Here is a 17,746-nt window from a genome sequence, read left to right as displayed (position 1 = left end):
ACATGTTTCAGATAAGGAGGCCGACGTACGCTCTTGAGCCGACGTTGGGCAGATGTACGTGTGCTGTCTGGGTTACAATATATACTTTGTGAAATGTGTGTTTAAAATAATACATTTCATCAGTGGTGGACAGTAACGAAGTAAATGTAATTCGTTACTGTACTTAAGTAGTTTTTTGGCGTATCTGTACTTTACTCAAGTACTTTTATTTTGGGAGACTTTTACTTTTACTTTACTACATTTTAAAGTCAAATATCTTACTTTTTACTCTACTACATTTTGAAAATTCGGTCGTTCCTTTTTATTTATCAGTGGATAAAAAACTTAACTGGATAGAATAAAGCTGCAAAAAAAAAAAAAAAAAACGCACCCGTGATGCGTCAAACCACCAATCAGGGTACAGCATGTGCTTTTGAACTTGTTTTGGTTGCCGCGCTGGTTCACGAAAGCTAAGCGAGTGCAGCAGCCAGCGTATCGTTTGGAGAATAAAACTGCATTTAAAAACAACGGAGGAAATGACTTGACCCGCCACAACAACAATGGCCTTATTTACGCGAGTTTTTTAAGTCCTTGAAATAGAAGAAGGAGTCCTTCGTGTCTTCTCTGCCTTCCTTGAAACTGTGCTATTTCGTTTTACAAGAATACTCCTTCAAATCTAAGGAAACGCGTAGAGGTAAGCCATTTTTATTCTGGTTATATTTTTAAAGGAGCAATCTTAACAGTAGCTTGCAGAAAACTGTTTCATTGTGTAGTTAAAATATATACAATGTTATCATGAATGAATTTTAAGTAAGTTAGCTATGCAGGCTGGAGCTATTTTTAGCCGTATAGTTAGTGCTGTGTTATTGTGAAATGACAATCAATCGCTATCAACACTGTTGTAAAATATAAATGACATTTTGACTAGCCATGCAGTGTATTTTGCTTAAACAGGCAGGTGGATTGGAGTGGTCCTTATACTACATATTATAACTAATATTTTCCAAAGTTTTGCTTCCAAATATATTAATACATTTATTTATGTATTACAATATACATATGACATGCTAAAGCACATTAAATGTTTCTTAAATTATATTCTGTAAGGCTTATTGTATTTGCCAAAGGAAGGGAGACTGGTTTCTAGATATGTATTTAATGTCTGAATCTTTTCTTTTGCAGAGAAAGCATGGTAGCCAACATTAAAAGGTATGTTACTGTAACATCATAAAGGAAAAGAAACCTGGAAAGTCAGGAGGCTCCATCAACCTCCAGATAGTAAAAGAAAACTCCTGTGAACCTGTGCTTAATTCAAGTTTTTACTACACTTCAACTGTTAAATTATTTAACAAATAAATCTTGAAATGAGACTTTCTGCTCTCAAATCCTGTTATTTCATTTGGTGCTAAAGGAATTGTTTGGCATTAAGGTTTTAGGCTTATGATAATTTTAATAGACATCAGTGTCTGAATAATTAATGTCCTTCTATTAATAGATAAGTGAGCCAAGAGAGTTTTTTCACATAATTTGAGTTTCGTGACAATATGATACAGACATAATAAATCACAGTACTTTTGTACTTAAGTACATTTTAAGGCAGATACTTTTGTACTTTTACTCAAGTAAAACTTTTAAGCAAGTACTTCTACTTTAACTTGAGTAAAATTTTACCCTGGGTATCTTTACTTTTACTCAAGTACATGATTTGTGTAATTCGTCCACCACTGCATTTCATAACGTGTCTGTAAAGACAAACACGCCGCATTGCATGATTTTATAAATACCGAGGTCCATATAAGTATTTTCAAGGGCATGCACCCCAGGAAAAAAAGCTTCTTATTTCCCTGCTCTACATATATGAATTTTAATACATCAGAAAAGCAAAGAATCAAATACCTATAGATTTCAAACCATGTCAGTATGCAGAAGACTTGTGTTGGTCATTAGGAATACATTGTAACAATTATTTTACCATCCTGGGCACACTGCTGCACACCTTCTCTTCTTTTGTTATTTAATTAAATTTAATGACTTCAACAGGTACTGTTTATTAGGCTTTAAGACTGAATGCAATAAAATGTTCAAGCCAAAATATGAACATTTAAACTCCGTGCACGCGCGCGCTACGGGTGGATGAAGCGTTGTACCACGCACGTGATGCATCGCGTTTTCAAGTTCAAGCTTAGCAGCAGTTCAGTACAACACAGTGAATCTAATCATTATACAGTTAAAAAACATATCTTCAAGAATTAAAGGGTGGCGTTGAATTTTGTTAATAAACATGCTGAATAACGGAAAGTGAATTACTGGAGGGAGTGAAAGCAGGGCATTAAATTTGGACACCCATATGTGCTCAGCTGCAGTAATTTTCTTGTCCTGTCACCTTGACAGTCACTGCGGTTTCATATTTCTCATCATTAAACTGCTGTATAATAGTCAGCGTTTGATTACTTACCTCTTTCTTGCACTTCCACTAACTGCACATCTGACCTCTGTGTTGCACCTCTGTCTGCCTGGTTTGATTTTATTGGTCATCTCGGTTTCTATTTGACTTTATCATACTTAATAGACCCTTTAACTGTTTGTACACAATGATGACATGGCACCCTATGTGTGCGCAACGGAGGTATGGCAAGAATCAGCAGTGAAGCAACCTACCCATTTCACAAAAAATCCACACGGCCGCGCCACTCTCAGTGTGTCTGCATCTATGAAAAAAAATGTGCACCACCTGCATGCAGAGAGCACGCGCGCTGCCTGCACGACATCCAATCACTGCAGTCCCACGTTGGTTTGGATGTTGGGACCGTACCAGCAGTACAGCTCAGCAGTGGTGTAGTCTATGTGATACGCAGGTACACGCCTTATACCCACTAGGAATTGTAAATGATTTCCGCATACCCGCTAAAAATAGCGTGAGGATGCGTAACAGCATGATTTTGTGACATTTCAAACTTTTAGTCATAGTGAAGCACTGACCATTAGCATGCTACACTTGCTACCTTAGTGGGTTGAAATGCATATACATATTAGGCTATATATTTGGTGTGTTTGACTTTCTGCCGAACTGCGCAATCCGATCGACATTTGAAATTACTATAGCGGCGCAAAAGTGACTGGGGAGCAGACTGGTGTGGCGCTACAAAAACCCACAGGCGAGTGACAGCAAAGTACCGCGAGAGCGATTCCAGTTATCACGTGGATAAATCCAATTTGAACCGCTCTCGTGGTACTTTGACATCACCAAGAGGTCTGCTTAGTGCAAATGAAGTCGAACCTGCAGTGTAGCTGCTCACGCGAAACTGTAAACAAACAGTCCATGTGGGGAAGTGAACGAGTGGAGCAGTGCTGCAGAGTTAATAACGCACATGTGCATAAACAACATTTAAATCATCAGTCCAGTTTATTACTTTATCTGGAGGTAAGCCTCCAAATGCAATAAATAAGCCCGTGATTATATCCTGATGGTTTTTAGCTGCATGTTAGCTTGTGCTTCACAGTGTTAAACTTCCCTTCTCTGTGTTCATTTATATATCTAAGTTCAAGATGTATATGATCTTAAACTTCTGTTTGGTTTGGGTGTCTAATATTAGGCTACATGATGGTCTTGTAATAATAAAGTAAAAGCCTATTTTTATTTTTAGACAATGCTTGTATTATATGCAAAAAATAAGCTTTTTATATCAATGACTATGCAAATTAGAGTTAATTCATGGTCATCTTAAATGTGTATTAATTAAAAACATCTACACCATTAAATTACACATGGTAATGTTATCAATAGTTGTCAGATAATAGCTATTGAAGGAGTGGATATTTTTTTCACCTTCAATGCATGTGTTAGCCACGGATTGAAGATTGTAAACAGTTTAATTTTAATTAACAGTTGAGTAACTTTTGGCTCTGAGTTAGATGTTGATTAACACTAAACCAGTCTAAAAATCAGTCCAGTTTCCCCAGCTGTAAACCCATCGGCTGTTAAAGTCGTTTTTTTCTTATAATAAACTGACATGTTGATAACACATTCAGTTTATGTGTTCGTGAGTACACTTTCAGAATGCTCTCAGTTACATGAAGATCCATACTGTATGCATCTGTGAGTGTGGTGGTGCTTATGGGGTGTTGCGCTGGGACGAGTGAGCATAAGGGGGAGAGGGAAAACAAAAATCTAGACTATACCACTGCAGCTAAGTCACTACATTGACATGGCAGAAGGACAGAATGCCATTTTGTTCTGGGCACTCTTCCTTCACTCTTTCAAGTAGCCTTGGCAGTGCCTGCTTCTAGTGCTACAGTGGAGCGAGTTTTCAGCCATGGTGGCATCATGGCATATTTGATCTTTTGAAAATGCAATGCAGTATAGGGGCCTCCCTCCACCTGTCCACAGCATGCATTTTATTTCTGTGGTAAGAGGACTTGACATGACTCGAAACTAAAATGGTAAGACTTTGGACTCGATTTGAGACTTGTTGGCTTTGACTTTTGACTCGACTTGGAACTTGCCTCATCTTTGACTCCATATTTTTGTTTTGGGCACTCTTCCGTCACTCTTTCAAGTAGCCTTGGCAGTCCCTGCTTCCAGTGGAGCGAGTTTTTAGCCATGGTGGCATCATGGCCAATTTGATCTTTTGCAAATGCAATGCAGTATAGGGTCCTCCCTCCCAAGGTTATTTTCCTAAACGAAAACTGAAACTAAGACTAAAACTAAAACTATCAGCTAAAAAACATTTTCGTTAACTGAAATAAAATTAAAATTCATAATAAATGAAGAACTAAAACGTTCGTTTTCATAATTAATAAGCTCTCATCCCGTGGCGGAAAATCTGAACAGGCTTTATAATAGACCCCTTAGTCGCCTACGTCACTGTGATGTCACCGCTCTAGCTGGAGGCAAAACATAAGAACTCATAGCAGGCGCACTGAAAGTTTGAGGTTTTGACTTTAAAATGTTGTCGTCTTGTGTTTTTGGCTGCCAAAATAGAAGTAACAGCACTTTTCGTTCAATACTAAAGTTTTACCGGATCCCGGCAGACATTCCTTCACAGAAATAAAGAAGACAATTGTGGTTGAATGGACGGAGACGATCGCAAATAATGCTCGTGTTTGCATTGCACACTTCATATCAGGTAAAATAATCTATGCATATGTATTGGTGTGTTGGTCTTATCTAGTACAAATCAGAAAGTTTCTGTTTTATAGGTGATGATAAGTCAACCGTCAGTGCACTAGCTAGCTTAAATGTTAAACAAACATACAGCGATAGATGTGTGTGCCATCCTTTGAATGATCTCTTAAAATAATCCCCATTGCTAATCATAATTAGCCCAGCGATAGATTACATTAGACAGTTAGCCTTGACAAAGTTCCCCAAACCAGCCGAAAATACTTCATATGTAGGAAATATCCAAAACTTGGTTAAAATGTTTCCAATGAGAACAAGATACAAGAACTAACTGTTACAGAGTTAATTTAAAAAAAATACCTGTCACGCAGAGTCAGTAACTTTACATATTCGGACAGTTCCGAACCTTCTTCTGCATTTGTTTAATAAATTCCTCCTTAAACGTCCTAGCTAACGCTTATCAGCATTGCGTCCGCACCTCTTTTTGCCTCCAACTAATCCCCGCCCACCAGGAGACGTTGCAATGTTTACAAACTTTTAAGGAGTCTTTACTTGTAGATGGCGCTTTATGCATGTGAGGTTAGCTGAGATTGACAGCAACCTCAGTTAACTGATAAATATGTCAGACAGTCTAGCTGCTGTTAGCTGCTAAACTATAATTACTAAAACTATAACTGAAACTAAATAAAATAAAAACTAAACTAAAACTAACAAACCATTCATGAAACTAACTAAAACTAAACTTAAATTTAAAGCAAAATTGAAAACAAGACTAAAATAAAAACTAATAATATAAACTATAATAACCTTGCTCCCTCCACCTGTCCACAGCACGCATTTTATTTCTGTGGTAAGAGGACTTGACATGACTCGAAACTAAAATGGTAGGACTTTGGACTCGACTTGAGACTTGTTGGCTTTGACTTTTGACTCGACTTGGGACTTGGCTTATCTTTGACTCGACTTGACTCGGGACTCGAGGGCAAAGACTTACTTGTGACTTCCATAACAATGACTTTGTCCCACCTCTGCTAAGACGTCACATGCCGATCGGTCTGCGCGGCGCAGCAAGAAGCCACACGAGCGCTGAGCGTTGAGTCAAATTATAAGACGAGCGTAAGAAAATGACCGAGGTCTGGTCAGGGAATTTACCCAACACAAGAGTGAAAATGATAGCAATGACTCTATAGATAAGATCTATAGACATGCACATCAGTGTTTTATTTGTCTGGAGAAAAGGACAATTTGATATCCAAAATAGTGTCCAACACAATACTTACTCTATCATTATACTCAAATAAGTAGTGCCTACATGAACTGCTCCCAAACGTGATGTGTTTTTGGTGTTTGTTGTAATCTGGAACTTGGTGTATTTCAAATGTGTTTGTAAAGTGTCTCCACATGAAAACGGAATGCCCTCCCCCAGCACAGTCCTGCAATGAGAACGAGAAAAACTTTTTTTAACCATTTTATTTACATGTGAATAGTAATAGCACCCCCTTAGGAGCTGTAGCAGGGTTTTTGCGGGGTCTTTATAAGCTTAAGCCAGGGCTAAGCCTTAGTTTAAATAGGAAATATAACTAGTTTTAACAAACATGCTTACTAAAAACATTATAAATCTGCATTTTGAGGCAAAACAAAGGGCATGGCCGTCCGGACCTCAGTAATTTTCTGACGCTTGTCTTATTTGACTCAATGTTCAGCGCTCGTTTGACTTCTTGCGGCGCCACGCAGACCGATCAGATGGCATGTGACGTCTTAGCACCGCGAGACAGTAGGCCTACAGTATGCTTTTGAATAGATCTCACGGTAGTGTGATGTCACAGGCCAACGGTTTGCGCTGCGCCCCATTAAGTAAGATAAAGTGAAAATTATTCCTAGATGACCAATAAAATCATACCAGGCAGACAGCAAAGGAGGACGGATTCCTCAGTTAGTGGAAGTACAAGAAAGATATGTTAAATTGGGCCGGAGCGCAGCTCCGCCTCCTCGGGTCCACAACACACCTTGCCGGAGCTCCAGTCCGTCTCCTTCAGCAACAGGGTTTGGCTGAAGGTATCGCTCTGCTCCATGCCAGTGTACGCGCTGCGCTGGTGCGTGTGAAAAGACGCAAAGCGAATAATAACGTTTTCATTCGTAGGCTTCACACTCGTGCTTGTGGGGCACCCTTGACAAAAATCATTTGAGAAAATCATGCTTCTCAGAGGTCCACTGTGTTTTTAATTCCGTCTGAATCGGCCATGTCTGTGTTTTTCTCTGACGACCTCTGTAATCTGTAAATTTCAGAGCATTTTACCTACTGTTTTTCGCCGAACTCAGAGGTCACCTGAGAAATGTAATCCCGTCCGGATGAAAACGTCTGTGTTTGCTCGCAATATCTTTTGAAAATGCGTTTCTTTTTGTGTTTTGGCAAACGTGATCTGCCGAAAGGTCTTACTAATGCGCGTATAGCCTATTGTACTTCCTGAATCCCATTCATTCAGATAGCCTATGGATTTTTTTCCATTCGGCAGAATAAAATAATTAAATCAAGACGAGCTGAATCTCATACACTGTTAAGACTGGACAAAACGACGGTAGTTAGTTTTGTAGGTGTTCAGCTTGGGAGTTATACTCGGTTTAACAAAAAATGGGAATAATAACAGAATACTTGGAATTGGGGCAAGCAGAACATGAATTCACAAATCAGGATCAATAGACTTTGATGTTTTTTACATGCAAAAAACCGGCAAACTTAAACCTCATTGTACTCGTTCTGGAATTACCAATATACGGTGGATAATAAAAGCAATAGATTTGATTTACTTATTAGCCTACCTAGTTAAAAGTATAACATACAAACTCCCAGTGAAACACCAGTGTGAAGTGAAACATGATAATATAAAAAGCACAGCAATGAAGAAAGGCACATTACAACCATGTGAAAGCTATTAAAAAAACGTTCAGATGCAAAAAGGAACTAAATGTAAAATTAGATAAATTAGTTAATGATATTGCGCAAATGCTCTCGGTCTATTCAAGGTCTACGCGAATTAGAGATTCGTTATAAGACTCAGTTATACATCACGTCTCTTCTAATTGCACAGAAAAAAATAGCAATGTCAGATTTTTATGGAGAATAGGCTATGTGACCATTTAACCCCACGTGGACCGAACAAGAAAACGTATGCTTTCATGGAGTCTGTGTATGACATCTCCTTTATTTAGTTTTAAATATTTTTATTTATATGCAATACTGTAAGATCATAATGTATACACTGTAAAAAATGATTCAGTGGCTTTGTAAATGTAGGCTATCTAAAATAAATGATTAAAGTAACTTGATAAAATCTTTTAATGTCAGTTATGTGATTTTTTTTCAAACCAAAATATATAACTAGAAATAGATATTTTGTTTAAAATGTACATATTTTATTTGATGTATACGCCTTAATAATATAAGTATTTAATTTACAGATTATTTTAATCAATATATTTGATAAGGTCAAAGTTATATATTTAAGTTTTTGAAACTGTAATAATTTCTTTCTTCAAATTAATATTATTTGTATTTAACATCAACTTAAAAAAATGTACGTTTTACGCCTAACTTGAAATATGATTTACTTACTATTTTTACATTGATATTATTTGAGTAAATGTAGGCAAAAAAATAAAATAATAATAAGTAGAACGAATGTTAATTTTAAAAACTACCATATAGCCAACGGGTTTTAATCAGCAACAGAGAAACTGCGCCTTTTGCCGATGACAAACACCTCAGAAACTCCTCGAATTTATGAATATTTACACTCACAATATGATTTTATTTACTTACTTCAAAAGTATAACACATTATACAAATGTATGCAACACCATTGCACACTTTATATCGAGTTTCATACCATGTATAGAAAAACATGATAATATAAAAAGTGCAGTTATGCAGAAAAGCGCATTACAACCATGTTCAAGCTATTAAAAACGTTCAGATGCAAAAATGAACTAAATGTACAATTAGATAAACTAGTTAATGATATTGCGCAAATGCTCTCGGTCTCTTCAAAGGTCTTCGCGAATTATTTTGTTATAAGACTCAGTTATCACATCACGTCTCTTCTACTGTAAGTACTAGGGATGTAACGATATTACGAACCGACCGATCGCAATACACCACCCACGATACGAATGTCGGACCTCCCGTGTCGTGTCGTGGTACTCTCACGCCTCCTGCTGCCCATTGTTGAGGTTAATGTCACTTATCTCTGACTAACTAATCTATTTATTAAAAAAATAAATTTGCATATATTTGATTAAATTGTATCAGTAACAACTAATAAAAGCTTTTTAAATGCTGTTCTAAATAGTATATTCCAAAGTTACTGTTTTCCAAGTGCATGTCATGTCATGTCACATGACTTGGAAGTGAGCGCAGGTCACAGGATGGCTGCTCCGCCTGAGATTGCAGATCCCCTGGACACATTTAAGTCTCTTGTGTGGGAACATTTTGGGTTTCCAAGTGGAGTACAGGAATGGAATTCGTGTCGTAGACAAATCACACACAATCTGTCGTAACTGTGTGCATGTGCTTGCGTTCGCATGTGTGTGTGCTTGCGTGTCAGATCAGGTTAACCGAAGTGAAATAGAAGAGCGCGAGATCATTCTCCAGAACAAAAGTAAAAATGTAACAAGACGTCGTCTGTCTGAGGTAAAATCAGAGGGTTTACACGTTTGTTGCTATTTTAATCGCAACAGAGATTTGATTTGTTTATTTTTGCCTGTTCAGCACAAGTTTGCGTGTTTAATCGCCTCCGCTGTCACTGTGAGAAGAAAATCATTAATTCATCTGTTTCATGATGTTAAACATGTAAAGTGATGCATGGTCTCTGTTCATCTGTTCTCTTCTTCACAAATAATTAAACACATTTTAACTTGAATGCTCGTTTTGTAAGTCCATGATTAAAAATGAACATGTAAACAAAAACTATTATCATTAAAGCATGAAATGATGAATAATAAGTGATGGCAGAATTTTTAAAAGTGAAAGTCTAATAATGCGACCTCTATGTGTGTGTGTGTGCGTGCGTGTGTGTGTGTGTGATGATTACCTTGATTAGTTCATTACTGATAATAAACCCACATTATACTCAGATTTACAGATTCATAGTACATTTATTTCATGCATTAGTTGACTTCAACAGTAACATTTTCAGAATTTTAGCTAAGGAATGATATTCATCACCTGATAAACAGCTAATTACAGTCCTGCATTACTACAGTTAAAGTTTGATTTTAAGTTTGTTTGCCAAAGTAAATATAGAAAACGTCAAGTTATTTTTGTTGTTGTTATTAAGTTAAGTTAATCTATTGTTCCTTAGCATTGCTGGTAAAATGACAGGAACCCTACACCCACAGCAAACCGAACCAAATCAGACCAAACCGTGGCTCCAAAACCGTAAACCGATCCGAACCGTGCAATAGGTGTATCGTTACACCCCTAGTAAGTACACAACAAAATAAGAGAAATGATCCGCGTTTAAGTCAGATTTTTATGAAGAATATTTGACTGCTTATGTAACTGGCAAAAGAAAACTTCGCCAACCAAATGTTTGCCAAAAAGCGTGCATGTAACATCAAAGTACTGCCAAAGCACCGAGAATCCCTGTAATGTTACTTCAATATCATATAGTATGCTTAAAGCACACATATTGTTGTCAGTATAGCCTACTTGAAACACGACTGCCATCTACAGGTTTTTGTATTTCCTGCGTCCCCCACCGAATCCCCCTTCTGCGGGATCTCGCAGAATTTCGGAAGTGCTCGCGGCATTCTGCTCTCAGAGACGCGCATTTTTAAAGGCCACATCTGTAATTCTAATTAACGTGAAATTTTTGCACTATGCATTCCTTTTTACATATGTTTTTTTGAAGTCTATTGTAATGGCAACATGCCTAGTTGTAGCATTATTGAATTCATAGTGTTATTAATTTAGTATTTTGGAAACAACACAAATTATGATTCCTTGCTATACCCAACCACCCTTATTCCCTCTATAACATGAGTATATTGTTTAAAGACAGAACTTACTTTTGGCCAAATCACAAAGGAAAATTTTGCATAGAATTTTTAGAGAAAACGCTTATAAAAGCATTTGTGAGAAATGCATCTTGAAATGTAATTCAGCCTTTGTTCTAAACAGTATGGGGTGGTTTCTGGGACAGGGATTAGACTAGTCATAGACTAAAATAAATGTATGATCTGTCCAAACTGAAAACAACTTGCACTGACATATCTTAAAATACATCAGTATCCTTTGTTTTGCCTCAAAATACACGCCAGTAATGCTTTTAATAAGGCATGTTTGTTAAAACTAGTTATATTTCATCATTAAACTAAGACCTAGTCCTGTCTTAAGATAATCCCTGTCAAGGAAACCACCCCTATAAATTATGACCAATTCAACCAATACGTATTTATCTTCCAAAGTGCTTTGATTTAAACCTTATTATTTCAGCCAAAATTATTTATTTTGATGTGGACAGTGAAGATATTTTAAATAATGATTACAGAATCAGATGCAATAGATATGCCAAAATTTATTCAAATAAAGAGATCAAGAAAATCCAAATATATATATGCACACAAGCAGTGTTCAAAATGGGACTTAATGACTATAGCACATATTTACAGCTGGATTTTATCTGTTCTCCAGACCATGATTCACATGGTCATACTGCCAAGCGACTTCTCCTGCTGGTGAGTTAAAATAGTCTTTGTACAGTTCTCGGATAGTTTGTCCCTTAACATATGCCCGCTTCTCCCTACAATGTTCAAAACCTTGTAGTGTTTGTTCAAAATCATTGTCATCTTCTGTGGCATTATCCTGGTCATTTCCTTTTGGGCGTAAGTAGTTGCACAATGCACAAGCAGCTTTAACTATTTTGTTAACAACAGCTGGTTGAACCTGTAAAGTTCTTCTGAAAACTCTAAAGCGTTGGCTGAGGATTCCAAAGGCATTTTCAGAGATCCGACGTGCCCGAGACAAACGATAATTGAAAATTCTCTTGTCTGTTGGGAGGCGTCGTCCAGGATATGGCCTGAGGAGATATGGTTTTAGGGGGAAAGCTTCATCTGCCACAATGACGTGCTTAAATTTGCCCAGCTCTGGCGCACCTGGAAGTTCACATAGCGGTGGAACATTCAAAGTTCCATCTCTGAGTGCCTTTCCCATCACAGAATTGGCAAAGATGCCTCCATCACTGTTGCTGCCATAGCTCCCCACATCAACCACCAGGAAGCGGTAATCTGCATCAACTAGGGCCAGCAGTACAATTGAGAACGTACCTTTATAATTAAAGTACAGAGAACCAGAGTTTGCAGGGGCCTGGATTAAAATGTGTTTTTCATCCATAGCTCCCAAACAATTAGGGAAATTCCATCTATCATGGAACCTTCTGGCTGTATTCCTCCATATCTCTTCAGTAGGCACTGGCAAATGTTCATCTTTTAGGCAATGCCAAATTGCATCACAGGTCTCACTCACTATTAAAGCAACAGTGGACACGCCTAGTCGAAAGCTGGATGCAGTACGATTCCCCCGTGCTTAGAAAACTGAAATAAACACAGACAAATAAAATTTGTTTTTAGTTCTCCCACACAACAGAAATTCATTCATGTTTTTACAATATTCATTCAATTGAATAACAATGTAGGCTACACGAACTCACCATAAACACACGTATAATCGCTGCTCTGGGTCGATTTACGGTAGTGTGTTTGTTCCTTTGTCAACGAGGGCGCTAGTTGTTGGAGTAAAGTTTCAAACTCACCCACGGACATTCGAAAATACTCCCGGAAACGATCATGATACATTTTTAACTCTTGTATCAGTCGTTAGAACTTCCCGTGTTCTTTTCTTCTCGCAAAGATTGGATGTACCCAATATTTGCGTCTTTTCGGGCGTCTTTCCTTTTTCAACAGAAGAAGAATAACTTCTTCATCACTATCGCTCGAGCTGCTGCTGGACCTCGAACTGCTGCTGGAGCTCGAAATGCTACTTAAAAGATCCATGTTTGTTTGCTTGCCCGTTAACCAAACATCGTATATGAATGGTTATTGACTACACGCGAATGTAAATACTGGCTCTCTTCTTCTGTGTGACAAGTGAGTGTCAGATCAGACGCATAACGTTTTGCAGCGCCAACTTGTGTACGGGCATATATCTGTTTTGTATTAAACGCCATCTAATGTCCAGGGAGTGAATTTGCACCTCACTCAGCTCAGCGCCAGTAAAAATCATTTGGGTGTGAAAGCAGAAAAATGTCACGTAAAACGTTGACGATAAACACGCATGAAAAACATCCCGGTGTGTAAAAATCTTTGTGCTTAGTACCCATGAGCAAGGACGTCCATCCAGAGATATGCAACAGGAAGAGGATGCAGGCCGGGTCCTCTTTCAAAATGGGAGTCAACAGCCAGGTTTAATCTTTGTTTCAGAGACTGGGAGAAGTGAGTTGAAATCATATTCTACCCATCAGGCACCCATGCTACCACAGGTGCCCATGCTCGGTGGCCTCTTCTCAGAGGAAGAAGCGAAGTTGAGCCTAATATGGGTATTGAATGCATCCGTGGCAGGCCCTTACAGAAACTGGAAGCAGAACATTCTGGATGGGGATTCTGACTGCGAGAAACACCTATTACAACACCTATGTTCAGCGTGTGGTGGATAAATGGAGTCATACCAGGTTGTGTGAAGAGATGTCGCATGCTACTCATCCCAAAGACCTGCAATACAGGGGCAGAGATGATGATCAGTAACTGGGGGCCAATAACCATCAGATCAATGGTTTTAAGGCTTTTCTCAAGTTTTCCAACAAGGAGACTCACCCAAGTGTGTCCCCTGCACCCATGAAAAAGGGGATTTTAAATCACCCCTGGGTGTTCAGAGTGTTGTGGAGTGTTCTTTGTCATTGCAAAGAAAAGCACAGCCAAATTGTGGTTGTATTCGTCAACATAGCAAAGGCTTTTGTCTTGGTCTCCCACAAGCATTTCTTCTTAGTGCTTAGGGAGATTCAGGTTGACCTATATATTGGTGAAATTGATCTTGGAGTTCTACATAAACTTCATGACTAGGATAGAGGCTGGGGTCACTGCTACTCCTGACATATCTATGCTCTCTGATCCGCATATTAATAAGACTGACATCCAATTGTTTGTTCCTAATCTAAATGTGCCTGGCCATTTTCGTAATCCCAGCATTGCAATCACACAGTATTACACACCGGGAACACCGCAGCATTCATATATTTTTACAGCAATTATATTGTATGCCTTGGCAAAATCACAGCATGAATGAGAGGTATCACTAAAATAAATTTGTAACCCTCACACTAATATGAATTTATAAAATCTTCAGCTCAAAAGTCCAGGAGACAACGAATCTCTGCAACGGACCAATATTGCCTTGTTTATTTCATTTCATTTTTTATTTATTTAAAAGAGGACAGTGTACATTCATCAACAAAACCATAATGTAAATGTACCCGAATTAGCTCAAAAGTGCTAATTTTCATCGGCAGTCCTCCAGCCAGGTGTAAAAAAGGCAACCTTAAAAAATGATCACAATTATAAAATCACAAAATAAAATTACATAGAACACATTGTAGGTAGCAAGTACAATTCATAGAAAATAATTATAAATTAATAAATACACACAAAATAAACTAATGCTCACAGGTTTGGCTCTCTATAAGCCATTTTTTTGCATTCTTTTTGAATGAAAAGAATGACAAAGACTCTCTAATGGCTACGGGCAGAGCCAGATTAACGCAAAGGCAAACTAGGCACGTGCCTAGGGCCCGATTGGCGGGATGGGGCCCAGACAGAGGGGGATTTTTTTTTTTTTACAAATGTCCCATCTACAATTTCGTCGCTGTCGGGCGGAATCCTCGTATCTTCAAAACCATTATTTTTCAGGAAATTAAAAAAACGCCGTATTTTTTAAGTTATTAAACATTGTATCGTTAAAGACGAGCTTTATGACTCGGGAGCAGGGAGATACGAGCTGCTCTCATTGATAAAAATGGTACGGACACAGACGTCGCCGCTGCCAGCAGTGTTCAACAAATACTGCGGTCACATTGAGCCTTGTGACAAGAGACGATGCCTCAAAAGTTAACCAAAGCCGACTGTAGTTGCATAAAATCTTACTAAACTCGATTTTAAAGGTTTACGATCTATAAGTTATGCAATACAAAACACGATGAGCGGACTATGCTGTCTAATAAGTGGAAATTAATCTGCTCGCAAACTTAACTTCGTGGCTCACGGGCTTCCTTCTGCACAGAAGCATTACAGCTATCAAGTTTTAATAAATGTACTTAAACCTAACTATTTTCACTTGTTAGTGCCTAACAAACAGAAGTATTATATTAACTAAACAGCCATTTTATCTCCAATAAATAAAACCTTTACTTGTGTTTAACATGCACAAAATAATTTAATGGTGGTATGCAAAACATTCAATTTAATTCAAAATTGAATTCAATAAAAACATTGCTACTTGTGTTTTACATGCACAAAATAATTTAATGGTGGTATCCAAAACATTCAATTTAATTCAAGTATTATATAGATACATTTTAAAACTTCAATGCATGTATGATAAGCCTAGTAATACGTAAATATTTAAAATACATCAATAACTGATATCATAGGTTAACACAGGTAAAATCATAGTTAAGTCTTTCTTTATTAAGCCCATTACTGAGTGTATTTGTGTTTGTGAGTTTGGGACTGTTGTTGTCTGAGGTGGTGACTCGGATGGGGACGCCAGTCATCAGAATGGGAATTTTCAAGTTCATCGTTCCACTCTGTACCTGACAGAGTTTCTTTAAGGACACAGACATGGTTGCTGCAAAAAATAAATAAATAAAGGACAAACGATCATTTCCCTATGTTATATAAGGCATGTTTACGTATAATAATAAGGGAAAAAACAGTTAGCTTGCATAATAATTCATGACTGCAATGGAAGAAATAGCGGGGTCAAGATTTTTTGCTTTAAGCCCCACGAAAATCACGTTAGATATCTCACCAAACATGATAACAAAACCAATGGATAGTGGCTAACTAAGTCAAATGCAAGCAATATGTGCTTTAAATTCACTTCACAAACGTGAATAGCGTAAAGAAAAATCTAGCAGCCTCAGAAACGATACACTAGACTTTAGCACTACCATTACATCGAGATAAAACTGTTATACATAATTTAAAAACTGCTACTATATAATTCATATAACTGAAACATAAATAACCAGTGTTTTGAGGACATTTACCTCAGTGGACGTGTTGCTCGCCTCAACGAGGATTTCGTTGCGATTCTCAATCTTGAAGAGAAATATGGAGTTAAGAGGTTTGCGCTCAAGCTTTTTCAGGACTTTAGATTGGTTAATAAATTGTAAAAGTAACAGACCCACGTGGGGACTGACCAATAGCATCGATTTGTGAAAAAATATGAAATTGACTGTATAGAGGCGCCAGCTGGGGACGTCACGTCACCAGCGGTCAGAGGTCAGAGCGGGACAACAAAGCTTGCAGCCAGGTGTATTTTGACTACGCTAATATTCAAGAAGATGCTTTCGGGTGCGGCAAAGCGTAAAAAAAAAATGAAGAGGAACAAAAGAAGAGACAGCGGGGGGCTTTACAGAAGTTTCTGTCGGGCAGCCGTCCGACAGCTGTGAACCTGCTCGAGTCAGCAGAGTACGAGCCAGGCCCAGAGACACGGTCTGAAGACGCGGTGGAAGATGCGGCGGGAAATGCGGTGGAAGATGCGGCAGCGCCCGCGCCGTCAACATCAGCGCCGTCACAGAAGGACAAGCTGATCATGGAAGAACAGCAGCCAGCCAGAAGTCAGCTCAACATCATTTTGCAGCAGCAGGAGCCTCTAGACCCAGAAAGGTTATTAACAAGCTACCCACCTGATCCTGCAAAGTGGGCCCAAATTGATGACAGGATGTGTGAGTACTTTGCACTAAACCATCCCTGTCAAAATATTGGAGATTTCTCTGCATCACTGAGGAAATATGGAGACATTAACCGAAGCTTAACCAAGGAAAATTTCTTTAGAAAAAAGCTAAATGGAGAAACCCTGTCAAGAAAATGGTTAGTGTACTCACCGTCTACTGGCACTGTATTCTGTTACTGCTGCAAGTTGTTCAGTTTAAGACTAAGAGACAATCAATTTGTCACTGGATTTAATGACTGGAAAAACTGTGCTAATCGCTTGCATGAACATGAGAATAGTATGGATTATCGTACTGCTGTGCTGAGTCTATCATCACTTGGAAATAAAAATGCACGCATAGATTCAAACATAGTACAGGAACAGGAGTCTGAGAGAGCATACTGGCTCAACATTTTGAAACGTGTAGTGGCAACTATTCAGTTTCTTTCTTCACGAGGACTGCCCTTCCGTGGGGACGAGGAGTTAGTAGGATCACCCCACAATGGGAACTTTTTGGGCTGCTTGGAGTTAATTAGTCGCTTTGATCCACTTCTGTCGGAGCATCTAGCCAGATATGGAAACGAGGGCAGGGGACATACCAGTTACCTGTCCTCTACAGTTTGTGATGAGTTTATTCAGCTGATGGCTGAGAAAGTTCTGCG

The 17,746-nt window shown here is 38.3% G+C and overlaps 1 protein-coding gene across 1 annotated transcript in view; it reads left to right on the top strand.

Annotated features, from left to right (window-relative positions):
* LOC135777772 (ADP-ribosyl cyclase/cyclic ADP-ribose hydrolase 1) overlaps positions 1-17,746 on the top strand; it is a 232,216-nt gene that overhangs the window by 96,655 nt on the left and 117,815 nt on the right. The gene's annotated exons all lie outside the window — the stretch shown is intronic.

This window comes from Paramisgurnus dabryanus, chromosome 22, assembly GCF_030506205.2.
Source record: "Paramisgurnus dabryanus chromosome 22, PD_genome_1.1, whole genome shotgun sequence".
Lineage (NCBI taxonomy): Eukaryota > Metazoa > Chordata > Actinopteri > Cypriniformes > Cobitidae > Paramisgurnus > Paramisgurnus dabryanus.
This window is presented reverse-complemented; position numbering and strand designations above follow the sequence as displayed.